The sequence below is a fragment of the Gobio gobio genome (genome assembly GCF_949357685.1).
Source record: "Gobio gobio genome assembly, chromosome: 8".
NCBI classification, from domain to species: Eukaryota; Metazoa; Chordata; class Actinopteri; order Cypriniformes; family Gobionidae; genus Gobio; species Gobio gobio.
In genome coordinates this window covers 51,149,457-51,158,036 of record NC_137114.1, presented here as the reverse complement: position 1 = coordinate 51,158,036, position 8,580 = coordinate 51,149,457, and the positions used below count along the sequence as shown (strand labels likewise).

The 8,580-nt window shown below is 39.5% G+C and overlaps 1 long non-coding RNA gene across 1 annotated transcript; it reads left to right on the top strand.

Annotated features, from left to right (window-relative positions):
- Nucleotides 1–3,483: 3,483 nt before the first annotated feature.
- Nucleotides 3,484–7,611, top strand: LOC307130704. The gene is made up of 5 exons (XR_013817070.1): nucleotides 3,484–3,559; nucleotides 4,230–4,392; nucleotides 5,326–5,376; nucleotides 6,181–6,415; nucleotides 6,625–7,611. It is a non-coding gene; the product is annotated as an uncharacterized lncRNA (long non-coding RNA).
- Nucleotides 7,612–8,580: the final 969 nt, after the last annotated feature.

Here is an 8,580-nt window from a genome sequence, read left to right as displayed (position 1 = left end):
AAGGAATGAGAATTAGCACTGCATGTCCTATTTCTGTATAGTTTGCCCATTCAATCAACAATCACACTGTCATCATTCACTCTAATTACAGGCCATCCCATGAACAATGAAACTGATGGGCAGTCGGTTAGACAGCATTCATATTGACGGCGGCCCATACATTCTCACACAGCCCAAGCATCAATCTAACGGCCGGCTATACAGTGAGCATTCATATTGACGGCGGCCCATACATTCTCACACAGTCCTACAATCAATATAATGGCCGGTGATACAGTGAGCATTCAACAATCACACAGATGGTCGGCCGTCCAGAACTTTTCTTTTTTCGTCAATTAGTTTTTTGTAGCATAGGGGAAAAAAATGCATTTTATATATTATATATATATATATATATTTTTTTTTTTTCTGTGTGTGCTAGAAAAAATGCTAAATATCAGTATATATATAATCTATACTGGTATATTGTAATTTTTCTAGCACACAGGAAAAACATAAAATAAATAGTCTCAATATATATATATATATATATATATATATATATATATATATATATATATATATATATATATATATATATATATATAAACAATTACATGTGTTATATATATATGTTTTATTTACACACACATGGGGAAAAATTATTTATACTTTTTCCCCATGTGTGCTAGGAAAAATGCAAAATATCAGCATATGTATAATGCATACTGGTATATTGCATTTTTTCTAGCACACAGAAACAATAAAATAAATACATTCTCACACACATTCTCAATATACATAAACAACAACACATAGCGACTCACCGGTGTGTTATTGGATCAACTTCTCTGTCAACAAGCACCGTCATCGCTGTCTTCACTCTCCTCAATGGTTTTCCACATCGCTGCTTCGAGTGAGCTCAAATAAAGCATCTTCAGCACAATACAAACTTCTTTTGACGATCCATTGGATAATAAATTCCGTCCAGTTAGTAAGATTAGCAAACAGTTACTACAAAGAGACCGTCTGTACTAGCCCGTTAGCTTTAGCTGTCAGATGACGGGGAGGGGTTTGTGTGTGTGTGTGTGTCACAGTCACACAGACTTGTCTCAGCCTCTCGTGGGAGAGCGCGCCACATTCAAATGAATAAATATTCACGCCCATGTGACAAATATACACATGAGAGGTCTCGTTGGAATCGTGTGTTCATTGGCTACATTTTCTGTCAGTCATGACGATTCAATGCTTTTATTGGCTCCAGATAAACAGACATTATCATTGGATGAGCACGTCATGACATCAGCCAAAACGAGTGCAATGGTTGGATATTTTTGACTATATCGCGGCTATCTTTGCATGTTTTTGAGTGGGGTTAGTTGTAATATGTTCGTAACATTCTAAGCTTTAAACCCATGCCACTTTATGCTACCGGGAGACGGTTTTTGGTGCATTATTTTATTGCATAACAGTCTAGTATGATACTCCGCTCCGCGGAAATGCGATGTAAACAAAGGATTAACCATCAATATTACACCGTTATTGTTTCGTTGGATTAAAATGCTCTATGGGATGTTATTCAGTGGACCCTCACCTTTCCATTCATTCTGGAAACTTTTAGCACTGGATGCGTGTGTGGCTCGTAATTAGGAAACTACGGTATGTGCTCTTTTTTTCTTATCAATTGTTTTGATGTGTATTGCTTACATTCATGCAAAAATACAGCCGTTATAAGCTTTTCATTGAAAAACAGTGGTCTGTCCTCGATGCTTGAGGTTTAGACCTTTAGAATGATATATAGTTTGTCAAGATTAATGATGTTTTTTTACGTTAAATCTATTAACAAACATTACACTCGTGCTAAAAATAGCGCTTCAACCCGTGCACGTGCTCATGAAGCTTAAGGAGTTAACCTGCAGGCTGCACTCTGCGTGAAAATATTAAATAAAAAAGAGTGGGACTGCGGTAAAATAATAAATAAAAAAGTGGGGCTGCTGTGAGTGCAGGCCGCCTAGGGACAGCATCCATATTTCAACCCAGTGCCATGACAACAACGGCCCTCGTGGCCAAAAAAACAGACCGGCCCACCAGGAATTTTCCAATTAGCCAATCCGGGCCTGTTTCTGGTGCAGATGGAGGAGGGTGTGTGCTCTGGCGTTGTGACCGAAGAAATCTCACAGGAGGAGGGGCAGAGCGAGCTGGGCCCACAGGCTTTGGTGGTTGTGGGGCTCTACGCTTTTTGGATGATATCTGTGGGCTCGCAGCGATCGAGTGTGATTGTCTGGTTCCAGTATAAACAAAATCCATTTTCTCTGTGAAGCTCAGAAGCGGGGATGCTGTAGAGAGGAATAACATGTCTGGTGAGGGCTTTGGCTCTGGTGTTACCGGAAGCTGTGATTTCATTGTGTGTACATTGTGATTTCTCTGAACAAGCATTGAACATTTGCTGAGGAAGTCACCCTCTCTCATTCATAAACTCGCTCACATTCTTTCACATAATACTTGTGTCTTAGACAGAATATTGAATAACTTATGCAAACGTTATAATGTCAGTGCTAATGTTGTGGTTTGTGTTCATTAATGTTATTTTGTAAAAAAAAACTTTAGTCATGTTAATTTATGTTAAAAAGTCTAATTTGGTCTTATATGCAAGATATGTTAATTGAACTGGTAAAACAATTTCATTTAACTATAAACTGTGTTGTTTTGCAATTATTTTTCTGATGTTCTTCTCACATGCACTTTGTTACTTTTGACCATGTTTTCCCTTTTTAATAAATGTTTAACCTTTCATAGTCAATCTTTTTGTGTAAAAGTGATTTTATAATTTCCAAGATTTCTGGCTTTTATTTCAAACCCATTTTGGGTTCATTTTAATCCAGCAATGTAGTAATTTTACACCAAAATTTAGGTTGAAAAAACAACCCAGCATGCTGGGTCAAGTATTTCACCCAACATACTGGGTTAAAACAACCCAGCGCTGGGTTGCAAAAAATAATATATCATTTTATATCAGGTATGTTTTCTGTGTTAAACTATTTTCTGGTACATTGTGATTTCTCTGCTCAGTTTAAAGTGAAACTGCTTCCTGCTGTCCCGTGTATAAATCCATAAATCTACACTCATAACACATTAAAGGGATTTTTTTTTCATAGATGTAATTTATTTATAAATTAACACGTCTCACATTCACTGCAGGTTTGTGAAAGAATATTGTGGACTTGTGCCATCCATAGGCTCTGTATAATAAATGTCCTAAAACTGTTATAATTCTGAGGCAGGAACAGATTTCAAAACATAGATGTCAAAGGTTTGTCTCAGCTTGATAAATGAAATTAAAATGGATCTAAACTGGACTGAGACAGAGATGTTTTCAGCAGCTCGGGTTAATGTGGTGCTGCTGTTATTTCTCTCGGTTATTTCGAGTCACCGAGCGCCCCCTGGAGGAAACAAGCGAGTAACGTTTGCTGCTCAATGCGTGCGGCAGGTGTTCACGACAGCTGTGAGCGCGTTTGCGGCACCTGGAGAGCGCGGACCTGAAAAAGTGAAGCTAGATGAGAGAACGGACAAACTACAAGAGGTAAACAAACACACAACTAACGTCATATAATGGATTCAGTCCATTTTTTATTGAATAGATGTGTAAGGTTAGTTAAATATGTCGATAACACAAATAACAGTTGGATGGGAATGTTTGTAAATCTACATATTTTTGATTTGTTTCGTGCATGATAATCACTGGCTTGTTTGACTTAGTTCATTGTTAGATAACAATCATAAGAGCTGTGATAAAATAAACAAATAGTCTAGGGATATATGACACACACTTATAGATCATAATCTTGTACAGCAGTTATTATTCACATTTTAACTGTAGAATGACAGAACTAACCTTTGGCTCATCATAAATCTGATATTTGATAGACAGACACATGATCTCTTGTTTTCTGTTATTACCCTTACGAAAATGATCCATAGTTTTACTACAAAAAAAAAAAAAACATGGTTATTATAGTTAAACCGTGGTAACCACAAATTAACCATGGCTTTACTACTCTAACCATAGTTTAACCATGGTATTTGTGGTAAAACTGGGGTTATTTTAAAGGGTAACTAAACCCTAAACCAACTTTTTTTAGTTAATGATCTGTAATACTGGGGCTTTATTAATGCTCTTCATTGATTCGAGTATAAAGTGTTTTAATTCTATAAAATATGGTGTAAAACCGCCAAAGTGCTGCTCTCTTAAGGTTGAACGGTGGCTACTGCAGTTGAATTTTCCTATTGGACGTTGTGGTACATCGTGACGTAGGATGGCACTTCCAACGGCTCACTATCCGCGCCCCTGGTACGAGCTCACCACGCCCTCAGAAGTGTTTTCCCCAATCACATGATGAGAACGGCTTCACTCCAGTATGAACTGTCATGTTACATGAAGTAGAAACATTATGAATGAAACTCACTTGACACTTGCACATTGTAATGAAGAAAATACGGTTAAATAATGCAGTTGTCAGTACACGTCAGGCTTTTCTTGCGATATTATTGCCGCCCGTCATGTGTACAGATAATTTTCATACATGAGACGCACTTTCAAACCCTGACACGCAAGTGGTTGCCTCGGTAACGAACAACAATACCGTTACGCCCTGGCGTATATAGTCTAACTTTTTTGAGGAAATCCATTTATAATAGGCTTTTAGGTCTGAACTTATTGATTCAGTTAATTTGAATGAAAATACATCGTATGTATATCAGATATCTGATCTATTTTTAGTGGCATTCAGTATAAGGATTTGACTGTTCATAGATTAGGTCAGTTCTCTTGCACTGCTGCTTCACTAGCATCGTCTGCATCGGGAGTTAACGCAGTTTGAGCAGCGGCTCGCATTGATAAGGCTCTGGGTTTGTGTCTACAGACAATCCACCCTCCTCCACTCCAGGTGAAGGTAGGAGAAATGACCGCTCTGTTGCAAAGCTGGCGTCACTCCAGTCATTCTCCATCTTTGCGACTCGCGAGTCTGACAGCTGTCAATCAATCCGTCACTGCGGGTCTCAGGCACTCACGCCCTCCGCTCAGCCCCGCCCTCGGTTCGTCCTCTGTCTCCGCCGGGCTCTGCCCACTTTCCCAGCATTTTTCAAAAATTGCCAGTGGGTGGAGTTAAGCTCTGAGCAGGGGTTTAGTTACCCTTTAATGGTAATCAATTAGCCAAACAAACATGATTAACTACACTTGTAATATAATAAAAACATGGTTATTTTTTCATATGGGTAAATCAGGGTTCACTTGAATCTTCACATTTATCCTCCTTGAACTGGTTTTAAATACTCAATGTTTTATTTCAGACTCAATGGAAGTGAAAGAGCAAAGACAAGAACTGACGTGAAATTTCTAAGGTGATGATCCTGTAGTTTGTTTCAGCCTGTCGACACCAATAAAATGTGCTTAAAGGGTTAGTTCACCCAAAAATGAAAATGATGTCATTAATTACTCACCCTCATGTCGTTCGACACCTGTAAGACCTCTGTTCATCTTCGGAACACAAATGAAGATATTTTTGTTGAAAGCTGATGCTGAGAAAGGCTTCAGATAGGCCTCCATTGGCAATCAGTACATGTACACTCACAAGACCCATAAAAGGCACTAAAACGTCGTTACAAAGTCCATCTCACCACAGTGGCTCTACAATAATTTTACGATGCGACGACAATAGTTTTTGTGCGCAAAAAAAATCGAAATAACGCCTTTATCCAGCTTGTTATTGCCTTCCGTGTGTGCCTCCACGACACATGCGCGAGAATATGACGCAGATCCGGCGCTCGGACACATGACCCAGAAGTGATTTGTTTACAAGCAGAGTAAGACGCGCGTATCTAAGCTGTTGAATTCTACATTGATCGTGCTTTAGGTCTCGGCGTAGTGCTCAAAATGGGGCTAAAGTGTGCATTTCATGGATTCCCGAACCCCGGCACTACGTCATATTCTCGCGCATGTGTCGTGGAGGCACACTCTTACGGGTGTCGAACGACATGAGGGTGAGTAATTAATGACATAATTTTTATTTTTGGGTGAACTAACCCTTTAATGTGCCAATTTACAGAAGATCTCTGACATCACCATAATGAATGAGGTGAAAATAGGGAACTTTTGGCTTTTCAGCAGCTCAGCTAAACATTATGGCCTGTACTTTTTAAATGCAGATTGAATCAAAACACAGTGATCACAGTTCACACCTGCAGTGAAGCCCCTCCCACAACAATTCACCAATAAATACTGGGAATATCCACATCATCCTACAAGAGAAGGACAAACTCCAGGTGTAGCAGCTGAAATCTGTGTGACTGTTAAAGATGGAGTTTATTAAAGAGGAGATTGAAGACATGAGTGATCCAGAACCATCCAGAATAAAACATGAAGATACTGAGCAACAAACAGGTTGGTGTCCTTTCTTGATTCTTAAGTATATATATGGATGATAAATGATAGAGAAATGCATCTAAATTATCATAACCTTGTATATAGTACTTGTCAAGCATATTGTTAACTATATTAAAATTTTGCCACATGAAAGATCTGATCTCTGTTGCTTTCTGCTGTTAAATCAGGGTTCACTTGAACTGATTCTAATTTGATGTGTATTTTAGACCAGGTGGAAGTGAAACGGCAAAGACAAGAACTGAATGAAGAGGAGGAGGAACATCATAACTTTAAAACTCAAAGAACAAAAGCGAAAAAGCTGCACACCTGCACTCAGTGTGGAAAGAGTTTCACACAAAAAGCACACCTTAACAGACACATGAGAATTCACACTGGAGAGAAACCGTATACATGCACTCAGTGTGGAAAGAGTTTCATGTGTGTAACTAGTCTCAAGTATCATCTACGCATTCACTCTGGAGAAACACCATTTAACTGTGATCAGTGTGGTAAAGAGTTTATTTCATCATCAAATCTAAAACAACACCTGAGAGTTCATTCAGATGAGAAGCCTCATGTGTGTTCTCTCTGTGGAAAGAGTTTTTCAAGGCTGAAAAGTTTTAAACTGCACCAGAAAACACATAATGAAGTGAGAGAGTATATGTGCTTTGATTGTGGGAAGAGCTTTACTAAAGCTGACCATCTGAAACAGCACCAAAGAATTCATACTGGAGAAAAACCTTACAAGTGCTCATATTGTGACCAGAGTTTCACTCGGCCTGGACACCTGAAATTACATGAGCGAGTTCATACTGGAGAGAAGCTGTACCACTGTATTCAGTGTGAGAAGAGTTTCAGCCAATCAAGATATCTAGTGGCTCATATTAAAAAGTGTTGTTCTGTGTCACAGTGAGCAAATGTTTTCTTCAGATCAAAAATGTAAATCATGAAATCATGTGAAACTAATAAACTAGAGTTGCTGTGAAATGCCACAAGATTTGTGCTTAATTTAAATTATTAATGTGAAGATCATTGAATTATTCTTTGATTGGACGCTTACTCAAAGAAATACCAAAATTATAGTGGTGTCAACAATCATCGATTCAGCAATGCGGGGCATGCACGATTCAGCATCGATGCGGCAAAGTGCCATAATCGATTATGTGACCGTTTATTTTCTGGCCTTGAGTTGGACAATAAAGTTGTGAAGTTTCAATTACTTCCAGGGTCATAACAACAACAATCAAGATGGCTGAGGCGGAGGGAGATGATCGCGATAGACGGGTAATTAAAAACGCACCCAAAGCTTGGAAAGCGGACATCTGGGCACATTTCGGATTCTGACGCCGGCTTCACACCGCACGCGTTAGCAGGGCAGGAGCGGTGGGTATGGAGAGCGGGAGCCCGCGCCCCCATTGTGGATTCACACTGGAGCGTTTGACTCGCGCAGCTCGTATATTGTAAATACAGACATTGTACATTATGTCACATTTTCCGGTCTTCTCCTTCGAGCCCCGTCTGATGATGGGCAGCATATGCTGCAAATGCGACCGTGTTCCCCTCTGTCCCAAACACACATGCATATAACTTGTTGTATATAAGTAGTTCACATGATAAATGTAAGTTAACATTAAAGTGAATATATGCTTCTAGTTTTAATCATTTAAACAGGCTTTTGAAGTTTGGGCATTGCTTTTAATTTTTTTTTAACAGCTCTGGATGTCATATGGTGATTGGGAAACACACGGGGCACTTCACTACATGATTTCATGGTGAAATTTGTTATTTTCCATGTTAATCTGGTCAGTTTTGATCAAGAACAATCCACTATGGCTTTAAATCAGCGTGAGCAGCGCAGCAAAAATAGACTCGGCACCGAAACGATCGCGGCACTGCTGCTCCTGCTCCTGCGATGTGCTGCCATGCCGCCTCTGCGTGCGATGTGAGTGCTCTAATCTGTTAACATGGGCGCCGAAAAAAATACACGCTGCTTACGCCCTGCTAATGCGCCTGCCACACTAAAATCAAGCACGTTGGTGTAACGGGTCCCGGCCAGGGGTCCGCTAGCAGATATATAGACAATCCTGGTCGAAGTGCTCTGGAAATGTTGTAAATACAACACAGAGAAGTTAGAGACACGGGACAACAGTTGCTCTTTCTCCATTCAACCGGATTATGGTTTC